Source organism: Pteropus vampyrus, unplaced genomic scaffold, assembly GCF_000151845.1.
Source record: "Pteropus vampyrus isolate Shadow unplaced genomic scaffold, Pvam_2.0 Scaffold193, whole genome shotgun sequence".
Taxonomy (NCBI): Eukaryota; Metazoa; Chordata; class Mammalia; order Chiroptera; family Pteropodidae; genus Pteropus; species Pteropus vampyrus.
The window spans coordinates 1,480,381-1,488,276 of record NW_011888974.1 but is presented as its reverse complement, the minus strand read 5'-3'; positions in this window follow the sequence as shown (position 1 = coordinate 1,488,276).

The following is a 7,896-nucleotide window of genomic DNA, read 5'->3' as shown; positions in this document are numbered from 1 at the left end:
TATTTGATATTTGAGCAAGGAGTTTAAGTTAGACTGTAATTGCGATTGATCCCTAGGATCCCACCTAAATATGAGTCCCCAGCCCTGTGGCTGAAAGAATCGAACATTGTCCAGAGCATCCTTTCTCAAAAGTGTTTGAGCTGCGGAGTCAGACACAGGTGCCATGGGGGTCACAAGTACATGTCATTTGGTCAGGTTGGCATGCTTTGGCCTCTCACCAAGGAAGAGCTGGTTCTGAGCTTGCACTCGGGAAGTGCTCACTTCTTGTCAGCTCCTTAGTCTAGAGAGGTCCGCTGGCTCCACTTACCCTGGTCTTTAATAACTGGTAAAGTTCTTGCTACCTGCTACCACCTTTCCAAGTCTCTGGAAATCCCTCTTGCCAATGAAAGCCTTCAGTCTTGGCCCTGGCTTTCCAATCAGACCAGCTTCATCCTCTTTCTCTACCACCTTTGGTCCTCCAGAGAAAGCACTGCCTGTAGCATAGAAAACTACCACCATAGGCCTGCCGGCCATCAACACAGGAAACTGACCAGCTGGCTGCTGCTCAAGTCCTTTGTCTCCCAGGTCCAGACCAAATACAGGATCAGCAACCCACAGCGGTGGCCCAGCCTTTTACCCCAGGAGCCAAAGCAACGTGAAAATTGGTTAGATGCTGTTGGGTCCGATTCTGAGAGTAGTTAATCTCCAGACATGTCTTTCGGGTGACCCTCAACTACCTCAGGTTTGAAGGTCCTGAATTAAGCTGATGCTATTCATAGGGACAAACTGAGGGGTTTCAGATAAATTTGGTGATAACACAATTGTCTCAAACTTATAACTCTTTCACACTTAGGTTTGCAGGGATGGGGTTGGGTTTTTCTTTTCTGTTTTTAGCCTTTCCCCCCATATTCCATTAGAATAGTTCCTATAAATGAATTTCATTTTTCACTGAGCGCCTACCTTCCCAGGGCAGGTAGGCACGGGCTTTTGTTCCCTCTCAATGATACTTTTATTATGGTATTAAGACCTTTCTTTGTATAATACATTGCATCTGTGTTTTCAATTTTTCAAATAAATATTTCAACCTGGCAATGGAGAGGAGTACTGACCAAAGTAGTTTTTTAGTCTGGGGTTCTAGTGAAACACCTACGTTTATATTCTGGAGTTCATTGAATCCGCTAAAGCTCTGCACCTCTGGGAATATGTCTTCAAAACAGGACATTTTCTGAAGAAACTGCCGTTGTATTTCCTTTGCAGCGAGAGTCAAACTCTAGCTTGCATACCTAAAACATGTTCCATTCTCTTTATACTCTCCTGTCCCTGGGAATGATCAAACAGAAAGTGCCAAAGTGGTTGATACTGTTATTTATCTAGAAGGCCAAGTCTTTGAATAAAATCTGGGGTCTTAGGCTATGAATATACGCCCTTTTTCACCTTTAAGATTCGAAAGTAAGCTGCTGCCTTAACATTGGATGGGACTAATTCTGCTCAGGGAAAGAAGCTGCCAATCATAAGAGGATTCAGAGCCAGCCACAGCTACCAGAGAATTTGTAGAGGGAGCTGACCAAATGGAGCTGATTGCACAGCAAATTTTCTCTAAGAGGACTGTCTGCAAACTTTCCCTAGGAGGACTGTCTGCACACTGCTACCAGTGTGTTCAGGAAACTTACGGGAAAGATGGGGAAAGCCTGGATTGGTAAGCAGGATAATTGCCAAAATGACACATCAAATAAGGAGAGAATGAAGCAAGTAATCAGAAGCTATAGAGTCTATAAGGAGGTCAAAGAACCTAGAAAACGAGGAAAATAGTGTTCAAACCATGTAGTGGGGAAGATGATCTAGATAAATATAGAAGATGCAGAACATTTGCCTATGGTTGGGCTTTTCTCCCTATAGTAGATACATAGGTGAGCCTTCTCCTTTTGAAGCACTGCTGATAGAGTGGACACTTCTTAGTCACAGCTCTTGCAGATCACTCTTGGAGTTCAAGTTGGAAGCTAAGAGTCCAGAAAGCCAGGCAGAGAGGAATGCCTTGAGCACACAGAGACCCCATTATTTGAAGTGCCTGGGGTGTGGGTCTGGCCTGGGTCAGCAGTGCCATCCAGGCAGAGCCTTTCTTCCCTTCCAGATGCACTCCAGCCCTCGATGCCCTCCTACATCTGCACATGGCCTTGACCAGATGCCTCAGAGGCTCTGGAACTCAAGCCTGAGGGGTCTTCCCAGCCCCTAGTTCTAGGAAGGCAGCCTGGCTAGCTAGTTACTCTGGCCAGCAGAGTATTACAAGGAATCCTGAAATCAGGCCAGCAGAATGATACTAACATGCCATTTAAAAAAGGGTTGGGGAGTGATAGTTAGGGTTTATACAGATCGGGGCCAAAGTTGGGGCCTAGGGGTGGCCCTGCCAACATAAAAAGGAAAAACGCATTGAAATGGGCAAGCTGAAGTATGCTATGTACCATTGTGATTTAAAACCAGTGAGTTTTAATCCTGCTCACCCTGGTTGTCCTCAGTCTCTTAACACCTTATCCAACATACAGTGAGTAGGCCTTTAAACATTTTGGAGTGAATGGATGAATTCTTTTTACACTGTGTTCTTAGTTACATACACATTTTATGCATGCATTCACCGTTCAGGCACTGAAATTTTCAAAGATGAAGGCTTTCTATTCCCTGTCTTCAAAGGTTATACCCACGTATTCACTATTTGTTATTGTCTATCGGGCACTGAGAATGCAGTGGAGAGCAAAAATCCAGGTGGTTCCACACTTCTAGAGCTTACAGGGAACAAATAGGATAATCAAATAATCACAAAACAAGTGTAAAACTACAACTGGAGTAAGTGCAAGAAAAGAACGCAATACAGAGCTCTGAGAAGAAATGAGAACAAGAAAAACTTCCTTGATGAAGTGATAGCCGAACTAAGATACAGTATGAAGAGGTGCTAACTAGGCAGCAAGGGAGGGAAAGCTCACTCATTCCCAGAAGAAACTGCATGTAAAAAGGCTTTGTGTTGGGACACTAAAGGGAACTGAAAGACCAGTATCGTCGGAGCCCAGGCAGAGTGGTACAAGACGAGGCTGGACAGAGGCGGGAGCAGATCATGCAGACATGGAAAGCGGTTGCTGAGCTTTAGGCAGAGGGGTTTCAAAATCTTATTTGCATTTTGAAAAGACCATTCTAGCTGCAGTGTGGAGAACAGATGATAGTGGAGCAGACAGAGGTCAATGGGAAATCCAGTGAGGCTGCGTTTCATTTTGTTCCATAAAGAATAGTGAACCACTGATGGGTCTTAGGTAGGAGAACAGATCACCTTATCCTCACTTCCTGTGCTTTACTAGTCAGACTGGCCAACTGAAAATGCTTTCTGTAGGCTGACACGTTTTTGTCACTCCAAAAGATCTTCTACACTGCCCCTCTCAGTTCCCCCTTTAACTTGGCCTTTTGCTTCACAATTCAGTATGCCTGCATCAGGCCATCTCATGGGGCACACAGTTTCTGTAACCCTTCCTCCTCATTCCATGTGCACCATGGTCCCTTTCTGAGCTCAAACTGAGCCTAAATGTGACTGATAGCACAGCAGTACTGTTTCTAGAGAAAGTGTAAGTTTCTAAGTTAAATACCAAAGTCCTGAATACTGAATATCTTAAGCCGAAGGAATTTGAGAAACAACTTGTACTGGAAGGACTTTCTGACCTTCCCCTGAAGCAGGTCATAAAATCCTCATGTGAGAAGTACCCTCCCTGTCCTGGAGATTGGAACATCTTTGTTTCCTAATCACAGGGATGCCAAGAGGAATCTGAACAAATGAGACTTCCTTGATTTCTCCCAGTTTACTACACTCAGTTCACTCCCTTTTTCGTCCCATCATTTTTTTCCATGACTCTCCACTCTTCAAAAACCTCTGCTGAAATCTCCATGTCTCCTCTAATTAAATGCAATATACAGATGACATATTATAAAATTATATACTTGAAACCTATATAATTTTATTCACCAATGTCACCCCAATAAATTTAATAAAATTTTTAAAAATAAAACAATTATAATCACTTTAAATATTGGTTCCACAGAACCAATATTCAAAATCAATTTTGAAAACTAAATTTTATTCAATTTCTAAATTGTTTAAAATGACTAATCACGAATCACGCCAACTCAGCAAACACTGTTGAGTTCTTATTGTACATAAGAGACTAGGAAAAAAAAATAAGCAAGATATGGTCCCATCTTTAAGGATCTTCCAAACTTGAAAGGAAGACAGACACGTACATTAGAATCTGAAGTATATACACAAAAAGGATGAAACACTATTTCAAGAAATCTAGCAATATTCAAAGGAAAGAGAAATGAGGCAATAACTTTAGAAAGCAATGGCATCAAGGGAAGGGTTTTTAAGGAGAAAGACATAAGCATGCTCAAGGCTAAAAAGAAATCAAAGGAGGTAAGGATTGAAGTATGAAAGAAATGGGAGGAATGGTGAAGCAAATTCCTTGAGCTGTGAATTTATTCATTCCCACTCCCCTCCAAATTCTTAATGTCTACTGTGTTTAAGGCACAAAGGATACAGTGCCACCCTTCTAGAGCTTGCAGTCCAGTGGCGCAGCTGACACTGAACAAGTACAATGAATGAAAAGGAAAACACAGCAAGGGAACTAGTACATTCAAGGATGTCAGGGGAAGCTTCCATGAGGAAATGACATTCAGGTTGACACCTGAAGAATAAGTAAAAGTTGGCAGGAGAAAGAGTGAGATGAAGAACATACTCCAGGCAAAGCTAACTGCAGTGAAAGAGAGTTCGGCACGTTGAAGAATGACAGAAGCCTGTGTCAGCTATGAGCAACCAATAAAAGAGCAATAGTAGAAGGCCTTGAATGCCAGTTGAAGGATTCAGGGTTTTAAGTTCAGGATTTAAAGCTGGGATGTGATATGACACCAGCTATCACCTCTCATCTGAATAGCCTTAATGGCCTCCTAAATCTTATACCTCCCCCAGCTCTGCCCTCTGCCAAGCCATTCTCATTCTACAGCTAGAGTAATCACTCCAAAAGTTATATCTGATCTTGTCACCCTCCCTCCCTTCCTTAAAACTTTTCAATGGCTTTCCATTGCTTTTTTAAAACTAAGATGAACAGAAATGGGGATGAATAGAGAGGAAGATTGTTTCAGTGGAAAACTATAGCACAACCTTGTAGATATTAAATTCTGGTCCTGTTTATTGTCTTTAAGTTTTTATTATCCACCTGTAACATGGACTGTTTCCTGAAATCTTCTAGTTTCTGCCAATATCTGGCTACAACTCTCCAACTTTTCTCCCACCCTTCTGACTTGGAATTACTAAAAACTAAAACTGTCCTTTCTCCAAAGCGCTTCAAACTGACACTGGACAACTTGATAGAAACTTCAGAAAAATCACCATGATAGCTCATGTATGGACAAACTTTGTGCCTGAGTGAGCCTCCCAGAAAGTTTACCAGAATACCTGATGACATCGTCAGAGACATTCACACTGAAAACCAGGAAAATCTGTCAAATTGCCGCTGCCCGTCCTCACTCCATTTGTAGAGACTTCACGTCTAACATCTAGAAATCTTCTTGACTGCCCTCTGCGTTCAAAAACTGAATTTATACTTTGTTCTAACCATTAGCCTTTGTTTCCATAGAAATGCCTTTTATTAAATACCTGATTACTCACACCATATAGAAGCCCAACTTTGGTGGGGGCCCACATGCAACACCGCCTCCTGAAATGAAATCTATCTGTTTTACTGGACTGACCTATTACCAGGCCTGAAAGACTGGGTCATTGGGTTATGGAACAATCTACCAACCCAGTTTCTGAACTATAAAATTTCTTAGGAAAGTTTCAGACAGGAGATGACAGGATTCAGGACATGCTACCATAATATATGGTATTGTGGTATACTGAATATTGTAAGGTGAAGGAATTTGGGAAACAACTTGTACTGGAAGGACTTTCTGACCTTCCCCTGAAGCAGGTCATAAAACTCACATGTGAGAAGTACCCTTCCTTTACAGGAGGAAAGGAATATCTTTGTCTCCTAGTCAGAGGGATGCAAGAAGAATCTGAACAAATGGGACTTCCTTGGTTTCCTCCAGTTTACTATACTCACTTCACATCCTTTTTCGTCCTACCATTTTTCCCATGACTCTCCACTCTTCATTGAACCTGGCATAAAAACACTCAGGCTTAACTGCTTCTTTGGGTCTTCGTTTCCTTATGAAGGCTCTCATGTCATATAAATTTACATTAAATTTGTATGCTTTTCTCTTGTTAATCCGTTTGTTTGTTTGATACAAGGTCCCCAGCTGAGAACTTAGAAGGGTAGGGGGAAAACATTTTTTTCCTCCTCTACACTTTTTTTTGTTTAAAAATATTTGGAAAAAAAGGTTTGAAAGATATGATAATATCTGTTTATTCTGGTGGCGTATTATTTGATACCTGTGTTATTTTCATACCTTTCTATGTTTCACATTTTTATTTAAAAGATATTTACAAAAAAAATACAGATGCAAAGAATATGTGGGAGTGTGGCAGATAATAGGAAGTTTGGGGATCATGTTGTAGTTAGTATGATAGCAAGGTCACAAGAATGGATAAAAGAACTTCCAATCTGCAATAGGAACACAATGCCTTTAGAAAGCAGGCATTTGTGGAGGAATGATAACAGGGTTCTTTGCTTTTCACCAGCAATGTTTGGAATGTCTGTAGCGGACTGTAAAAAACTCACAGCCTGTTTAGCAAGGGTTAGAGACTGGGAAAAAGGGCAAAATTAAAAATCACCGAGGTGAGGATTGAAATGATTGGTCATAATAGCCACTCTATTTGGGGATAGAAGCAAAGCCCAGAGAGCTGCTGGGCCCCACAGGCTGGAATGAGGATGAAAAGTGTATTCCAAGTAGAACTGGAGCGATGTAAACTATTCTCAATAAAATGAAGGAGCAGGAGAGGTGACAGAAGAGTTTTTCTTTAACGCTCAAACTAGTAGAACAGGTGTTAGCTGTTCGGTTTGAGCTAGACCTTGTGACAGAATGATTGTGGGGCGGGGGGAACCTTCACTTACCGTGTTTAAAAAAAAAAAAGTGCCCGTTGGGTTTGGCTTCAGTCTGAATGTGACATCTTCCAGAAAGTCTCTACAACGATCCGAGTAATTGACAAAGAACGAAACAAAAACCAACCAACTCTGAGAAATCTCCAGCTCTGTGGGGTGCTCTGTCGCGGTGGGCGGGGTGTCCCAGAAAAAAACCTTGCCCTTCCTAGGGACAGAGCTGGGGGCGTGGAGCTCTCAAAGAATCACAGCTCACTACTCTAGGGAACATAGGTGCTAGGACTCCGCAGACACTGCACCCTGTAGAGAATAATCATCAAATTGGATCTTCGGGGGTCTGAGAGGTGAAGAAGGAGGGCGGGAGCCTCACCACGCGCTCCACACGCCCAACTCTAGGGGCCCACAGCCAGCAGAGAGCGGCCTAGCCTCGTTGCCCGGCAACCGGCTCCCTCCCTCCCCTCTCGCGGGAGTTGCGAGCAGTGCTGTGAGATGCTGGCGGTGGACGTCGGAACCACGTGGTTTCCGCCTGCTCCGGGCGCGCTGCCAAGGGGACGTCGGGCCCTTGCGGGCCACAGCTTCCTGGGCTGGCAGGTTCCTGGGGCTGTGACGAGGCCACGGTATGGAGGTGCGCAGTCGGGTAAGCCCGTTTCACGCCCTCAGGCCGCTTAGGCTTTGCGCGTCCCCCAGGCTCATCTCTTGGGCTGGGCACCAGCGGCTTCCCACTCGTGAGATGGTAGACGCAGAGTGTTGTGTGCCTGAGTTTAAGCATGTCATAATTAAAAAGCAGATCAGCGCATAGTAGGTACGCAATGTTTGTTGCTTAGCAATAGCTCCAGCAGTCCACCTTGCC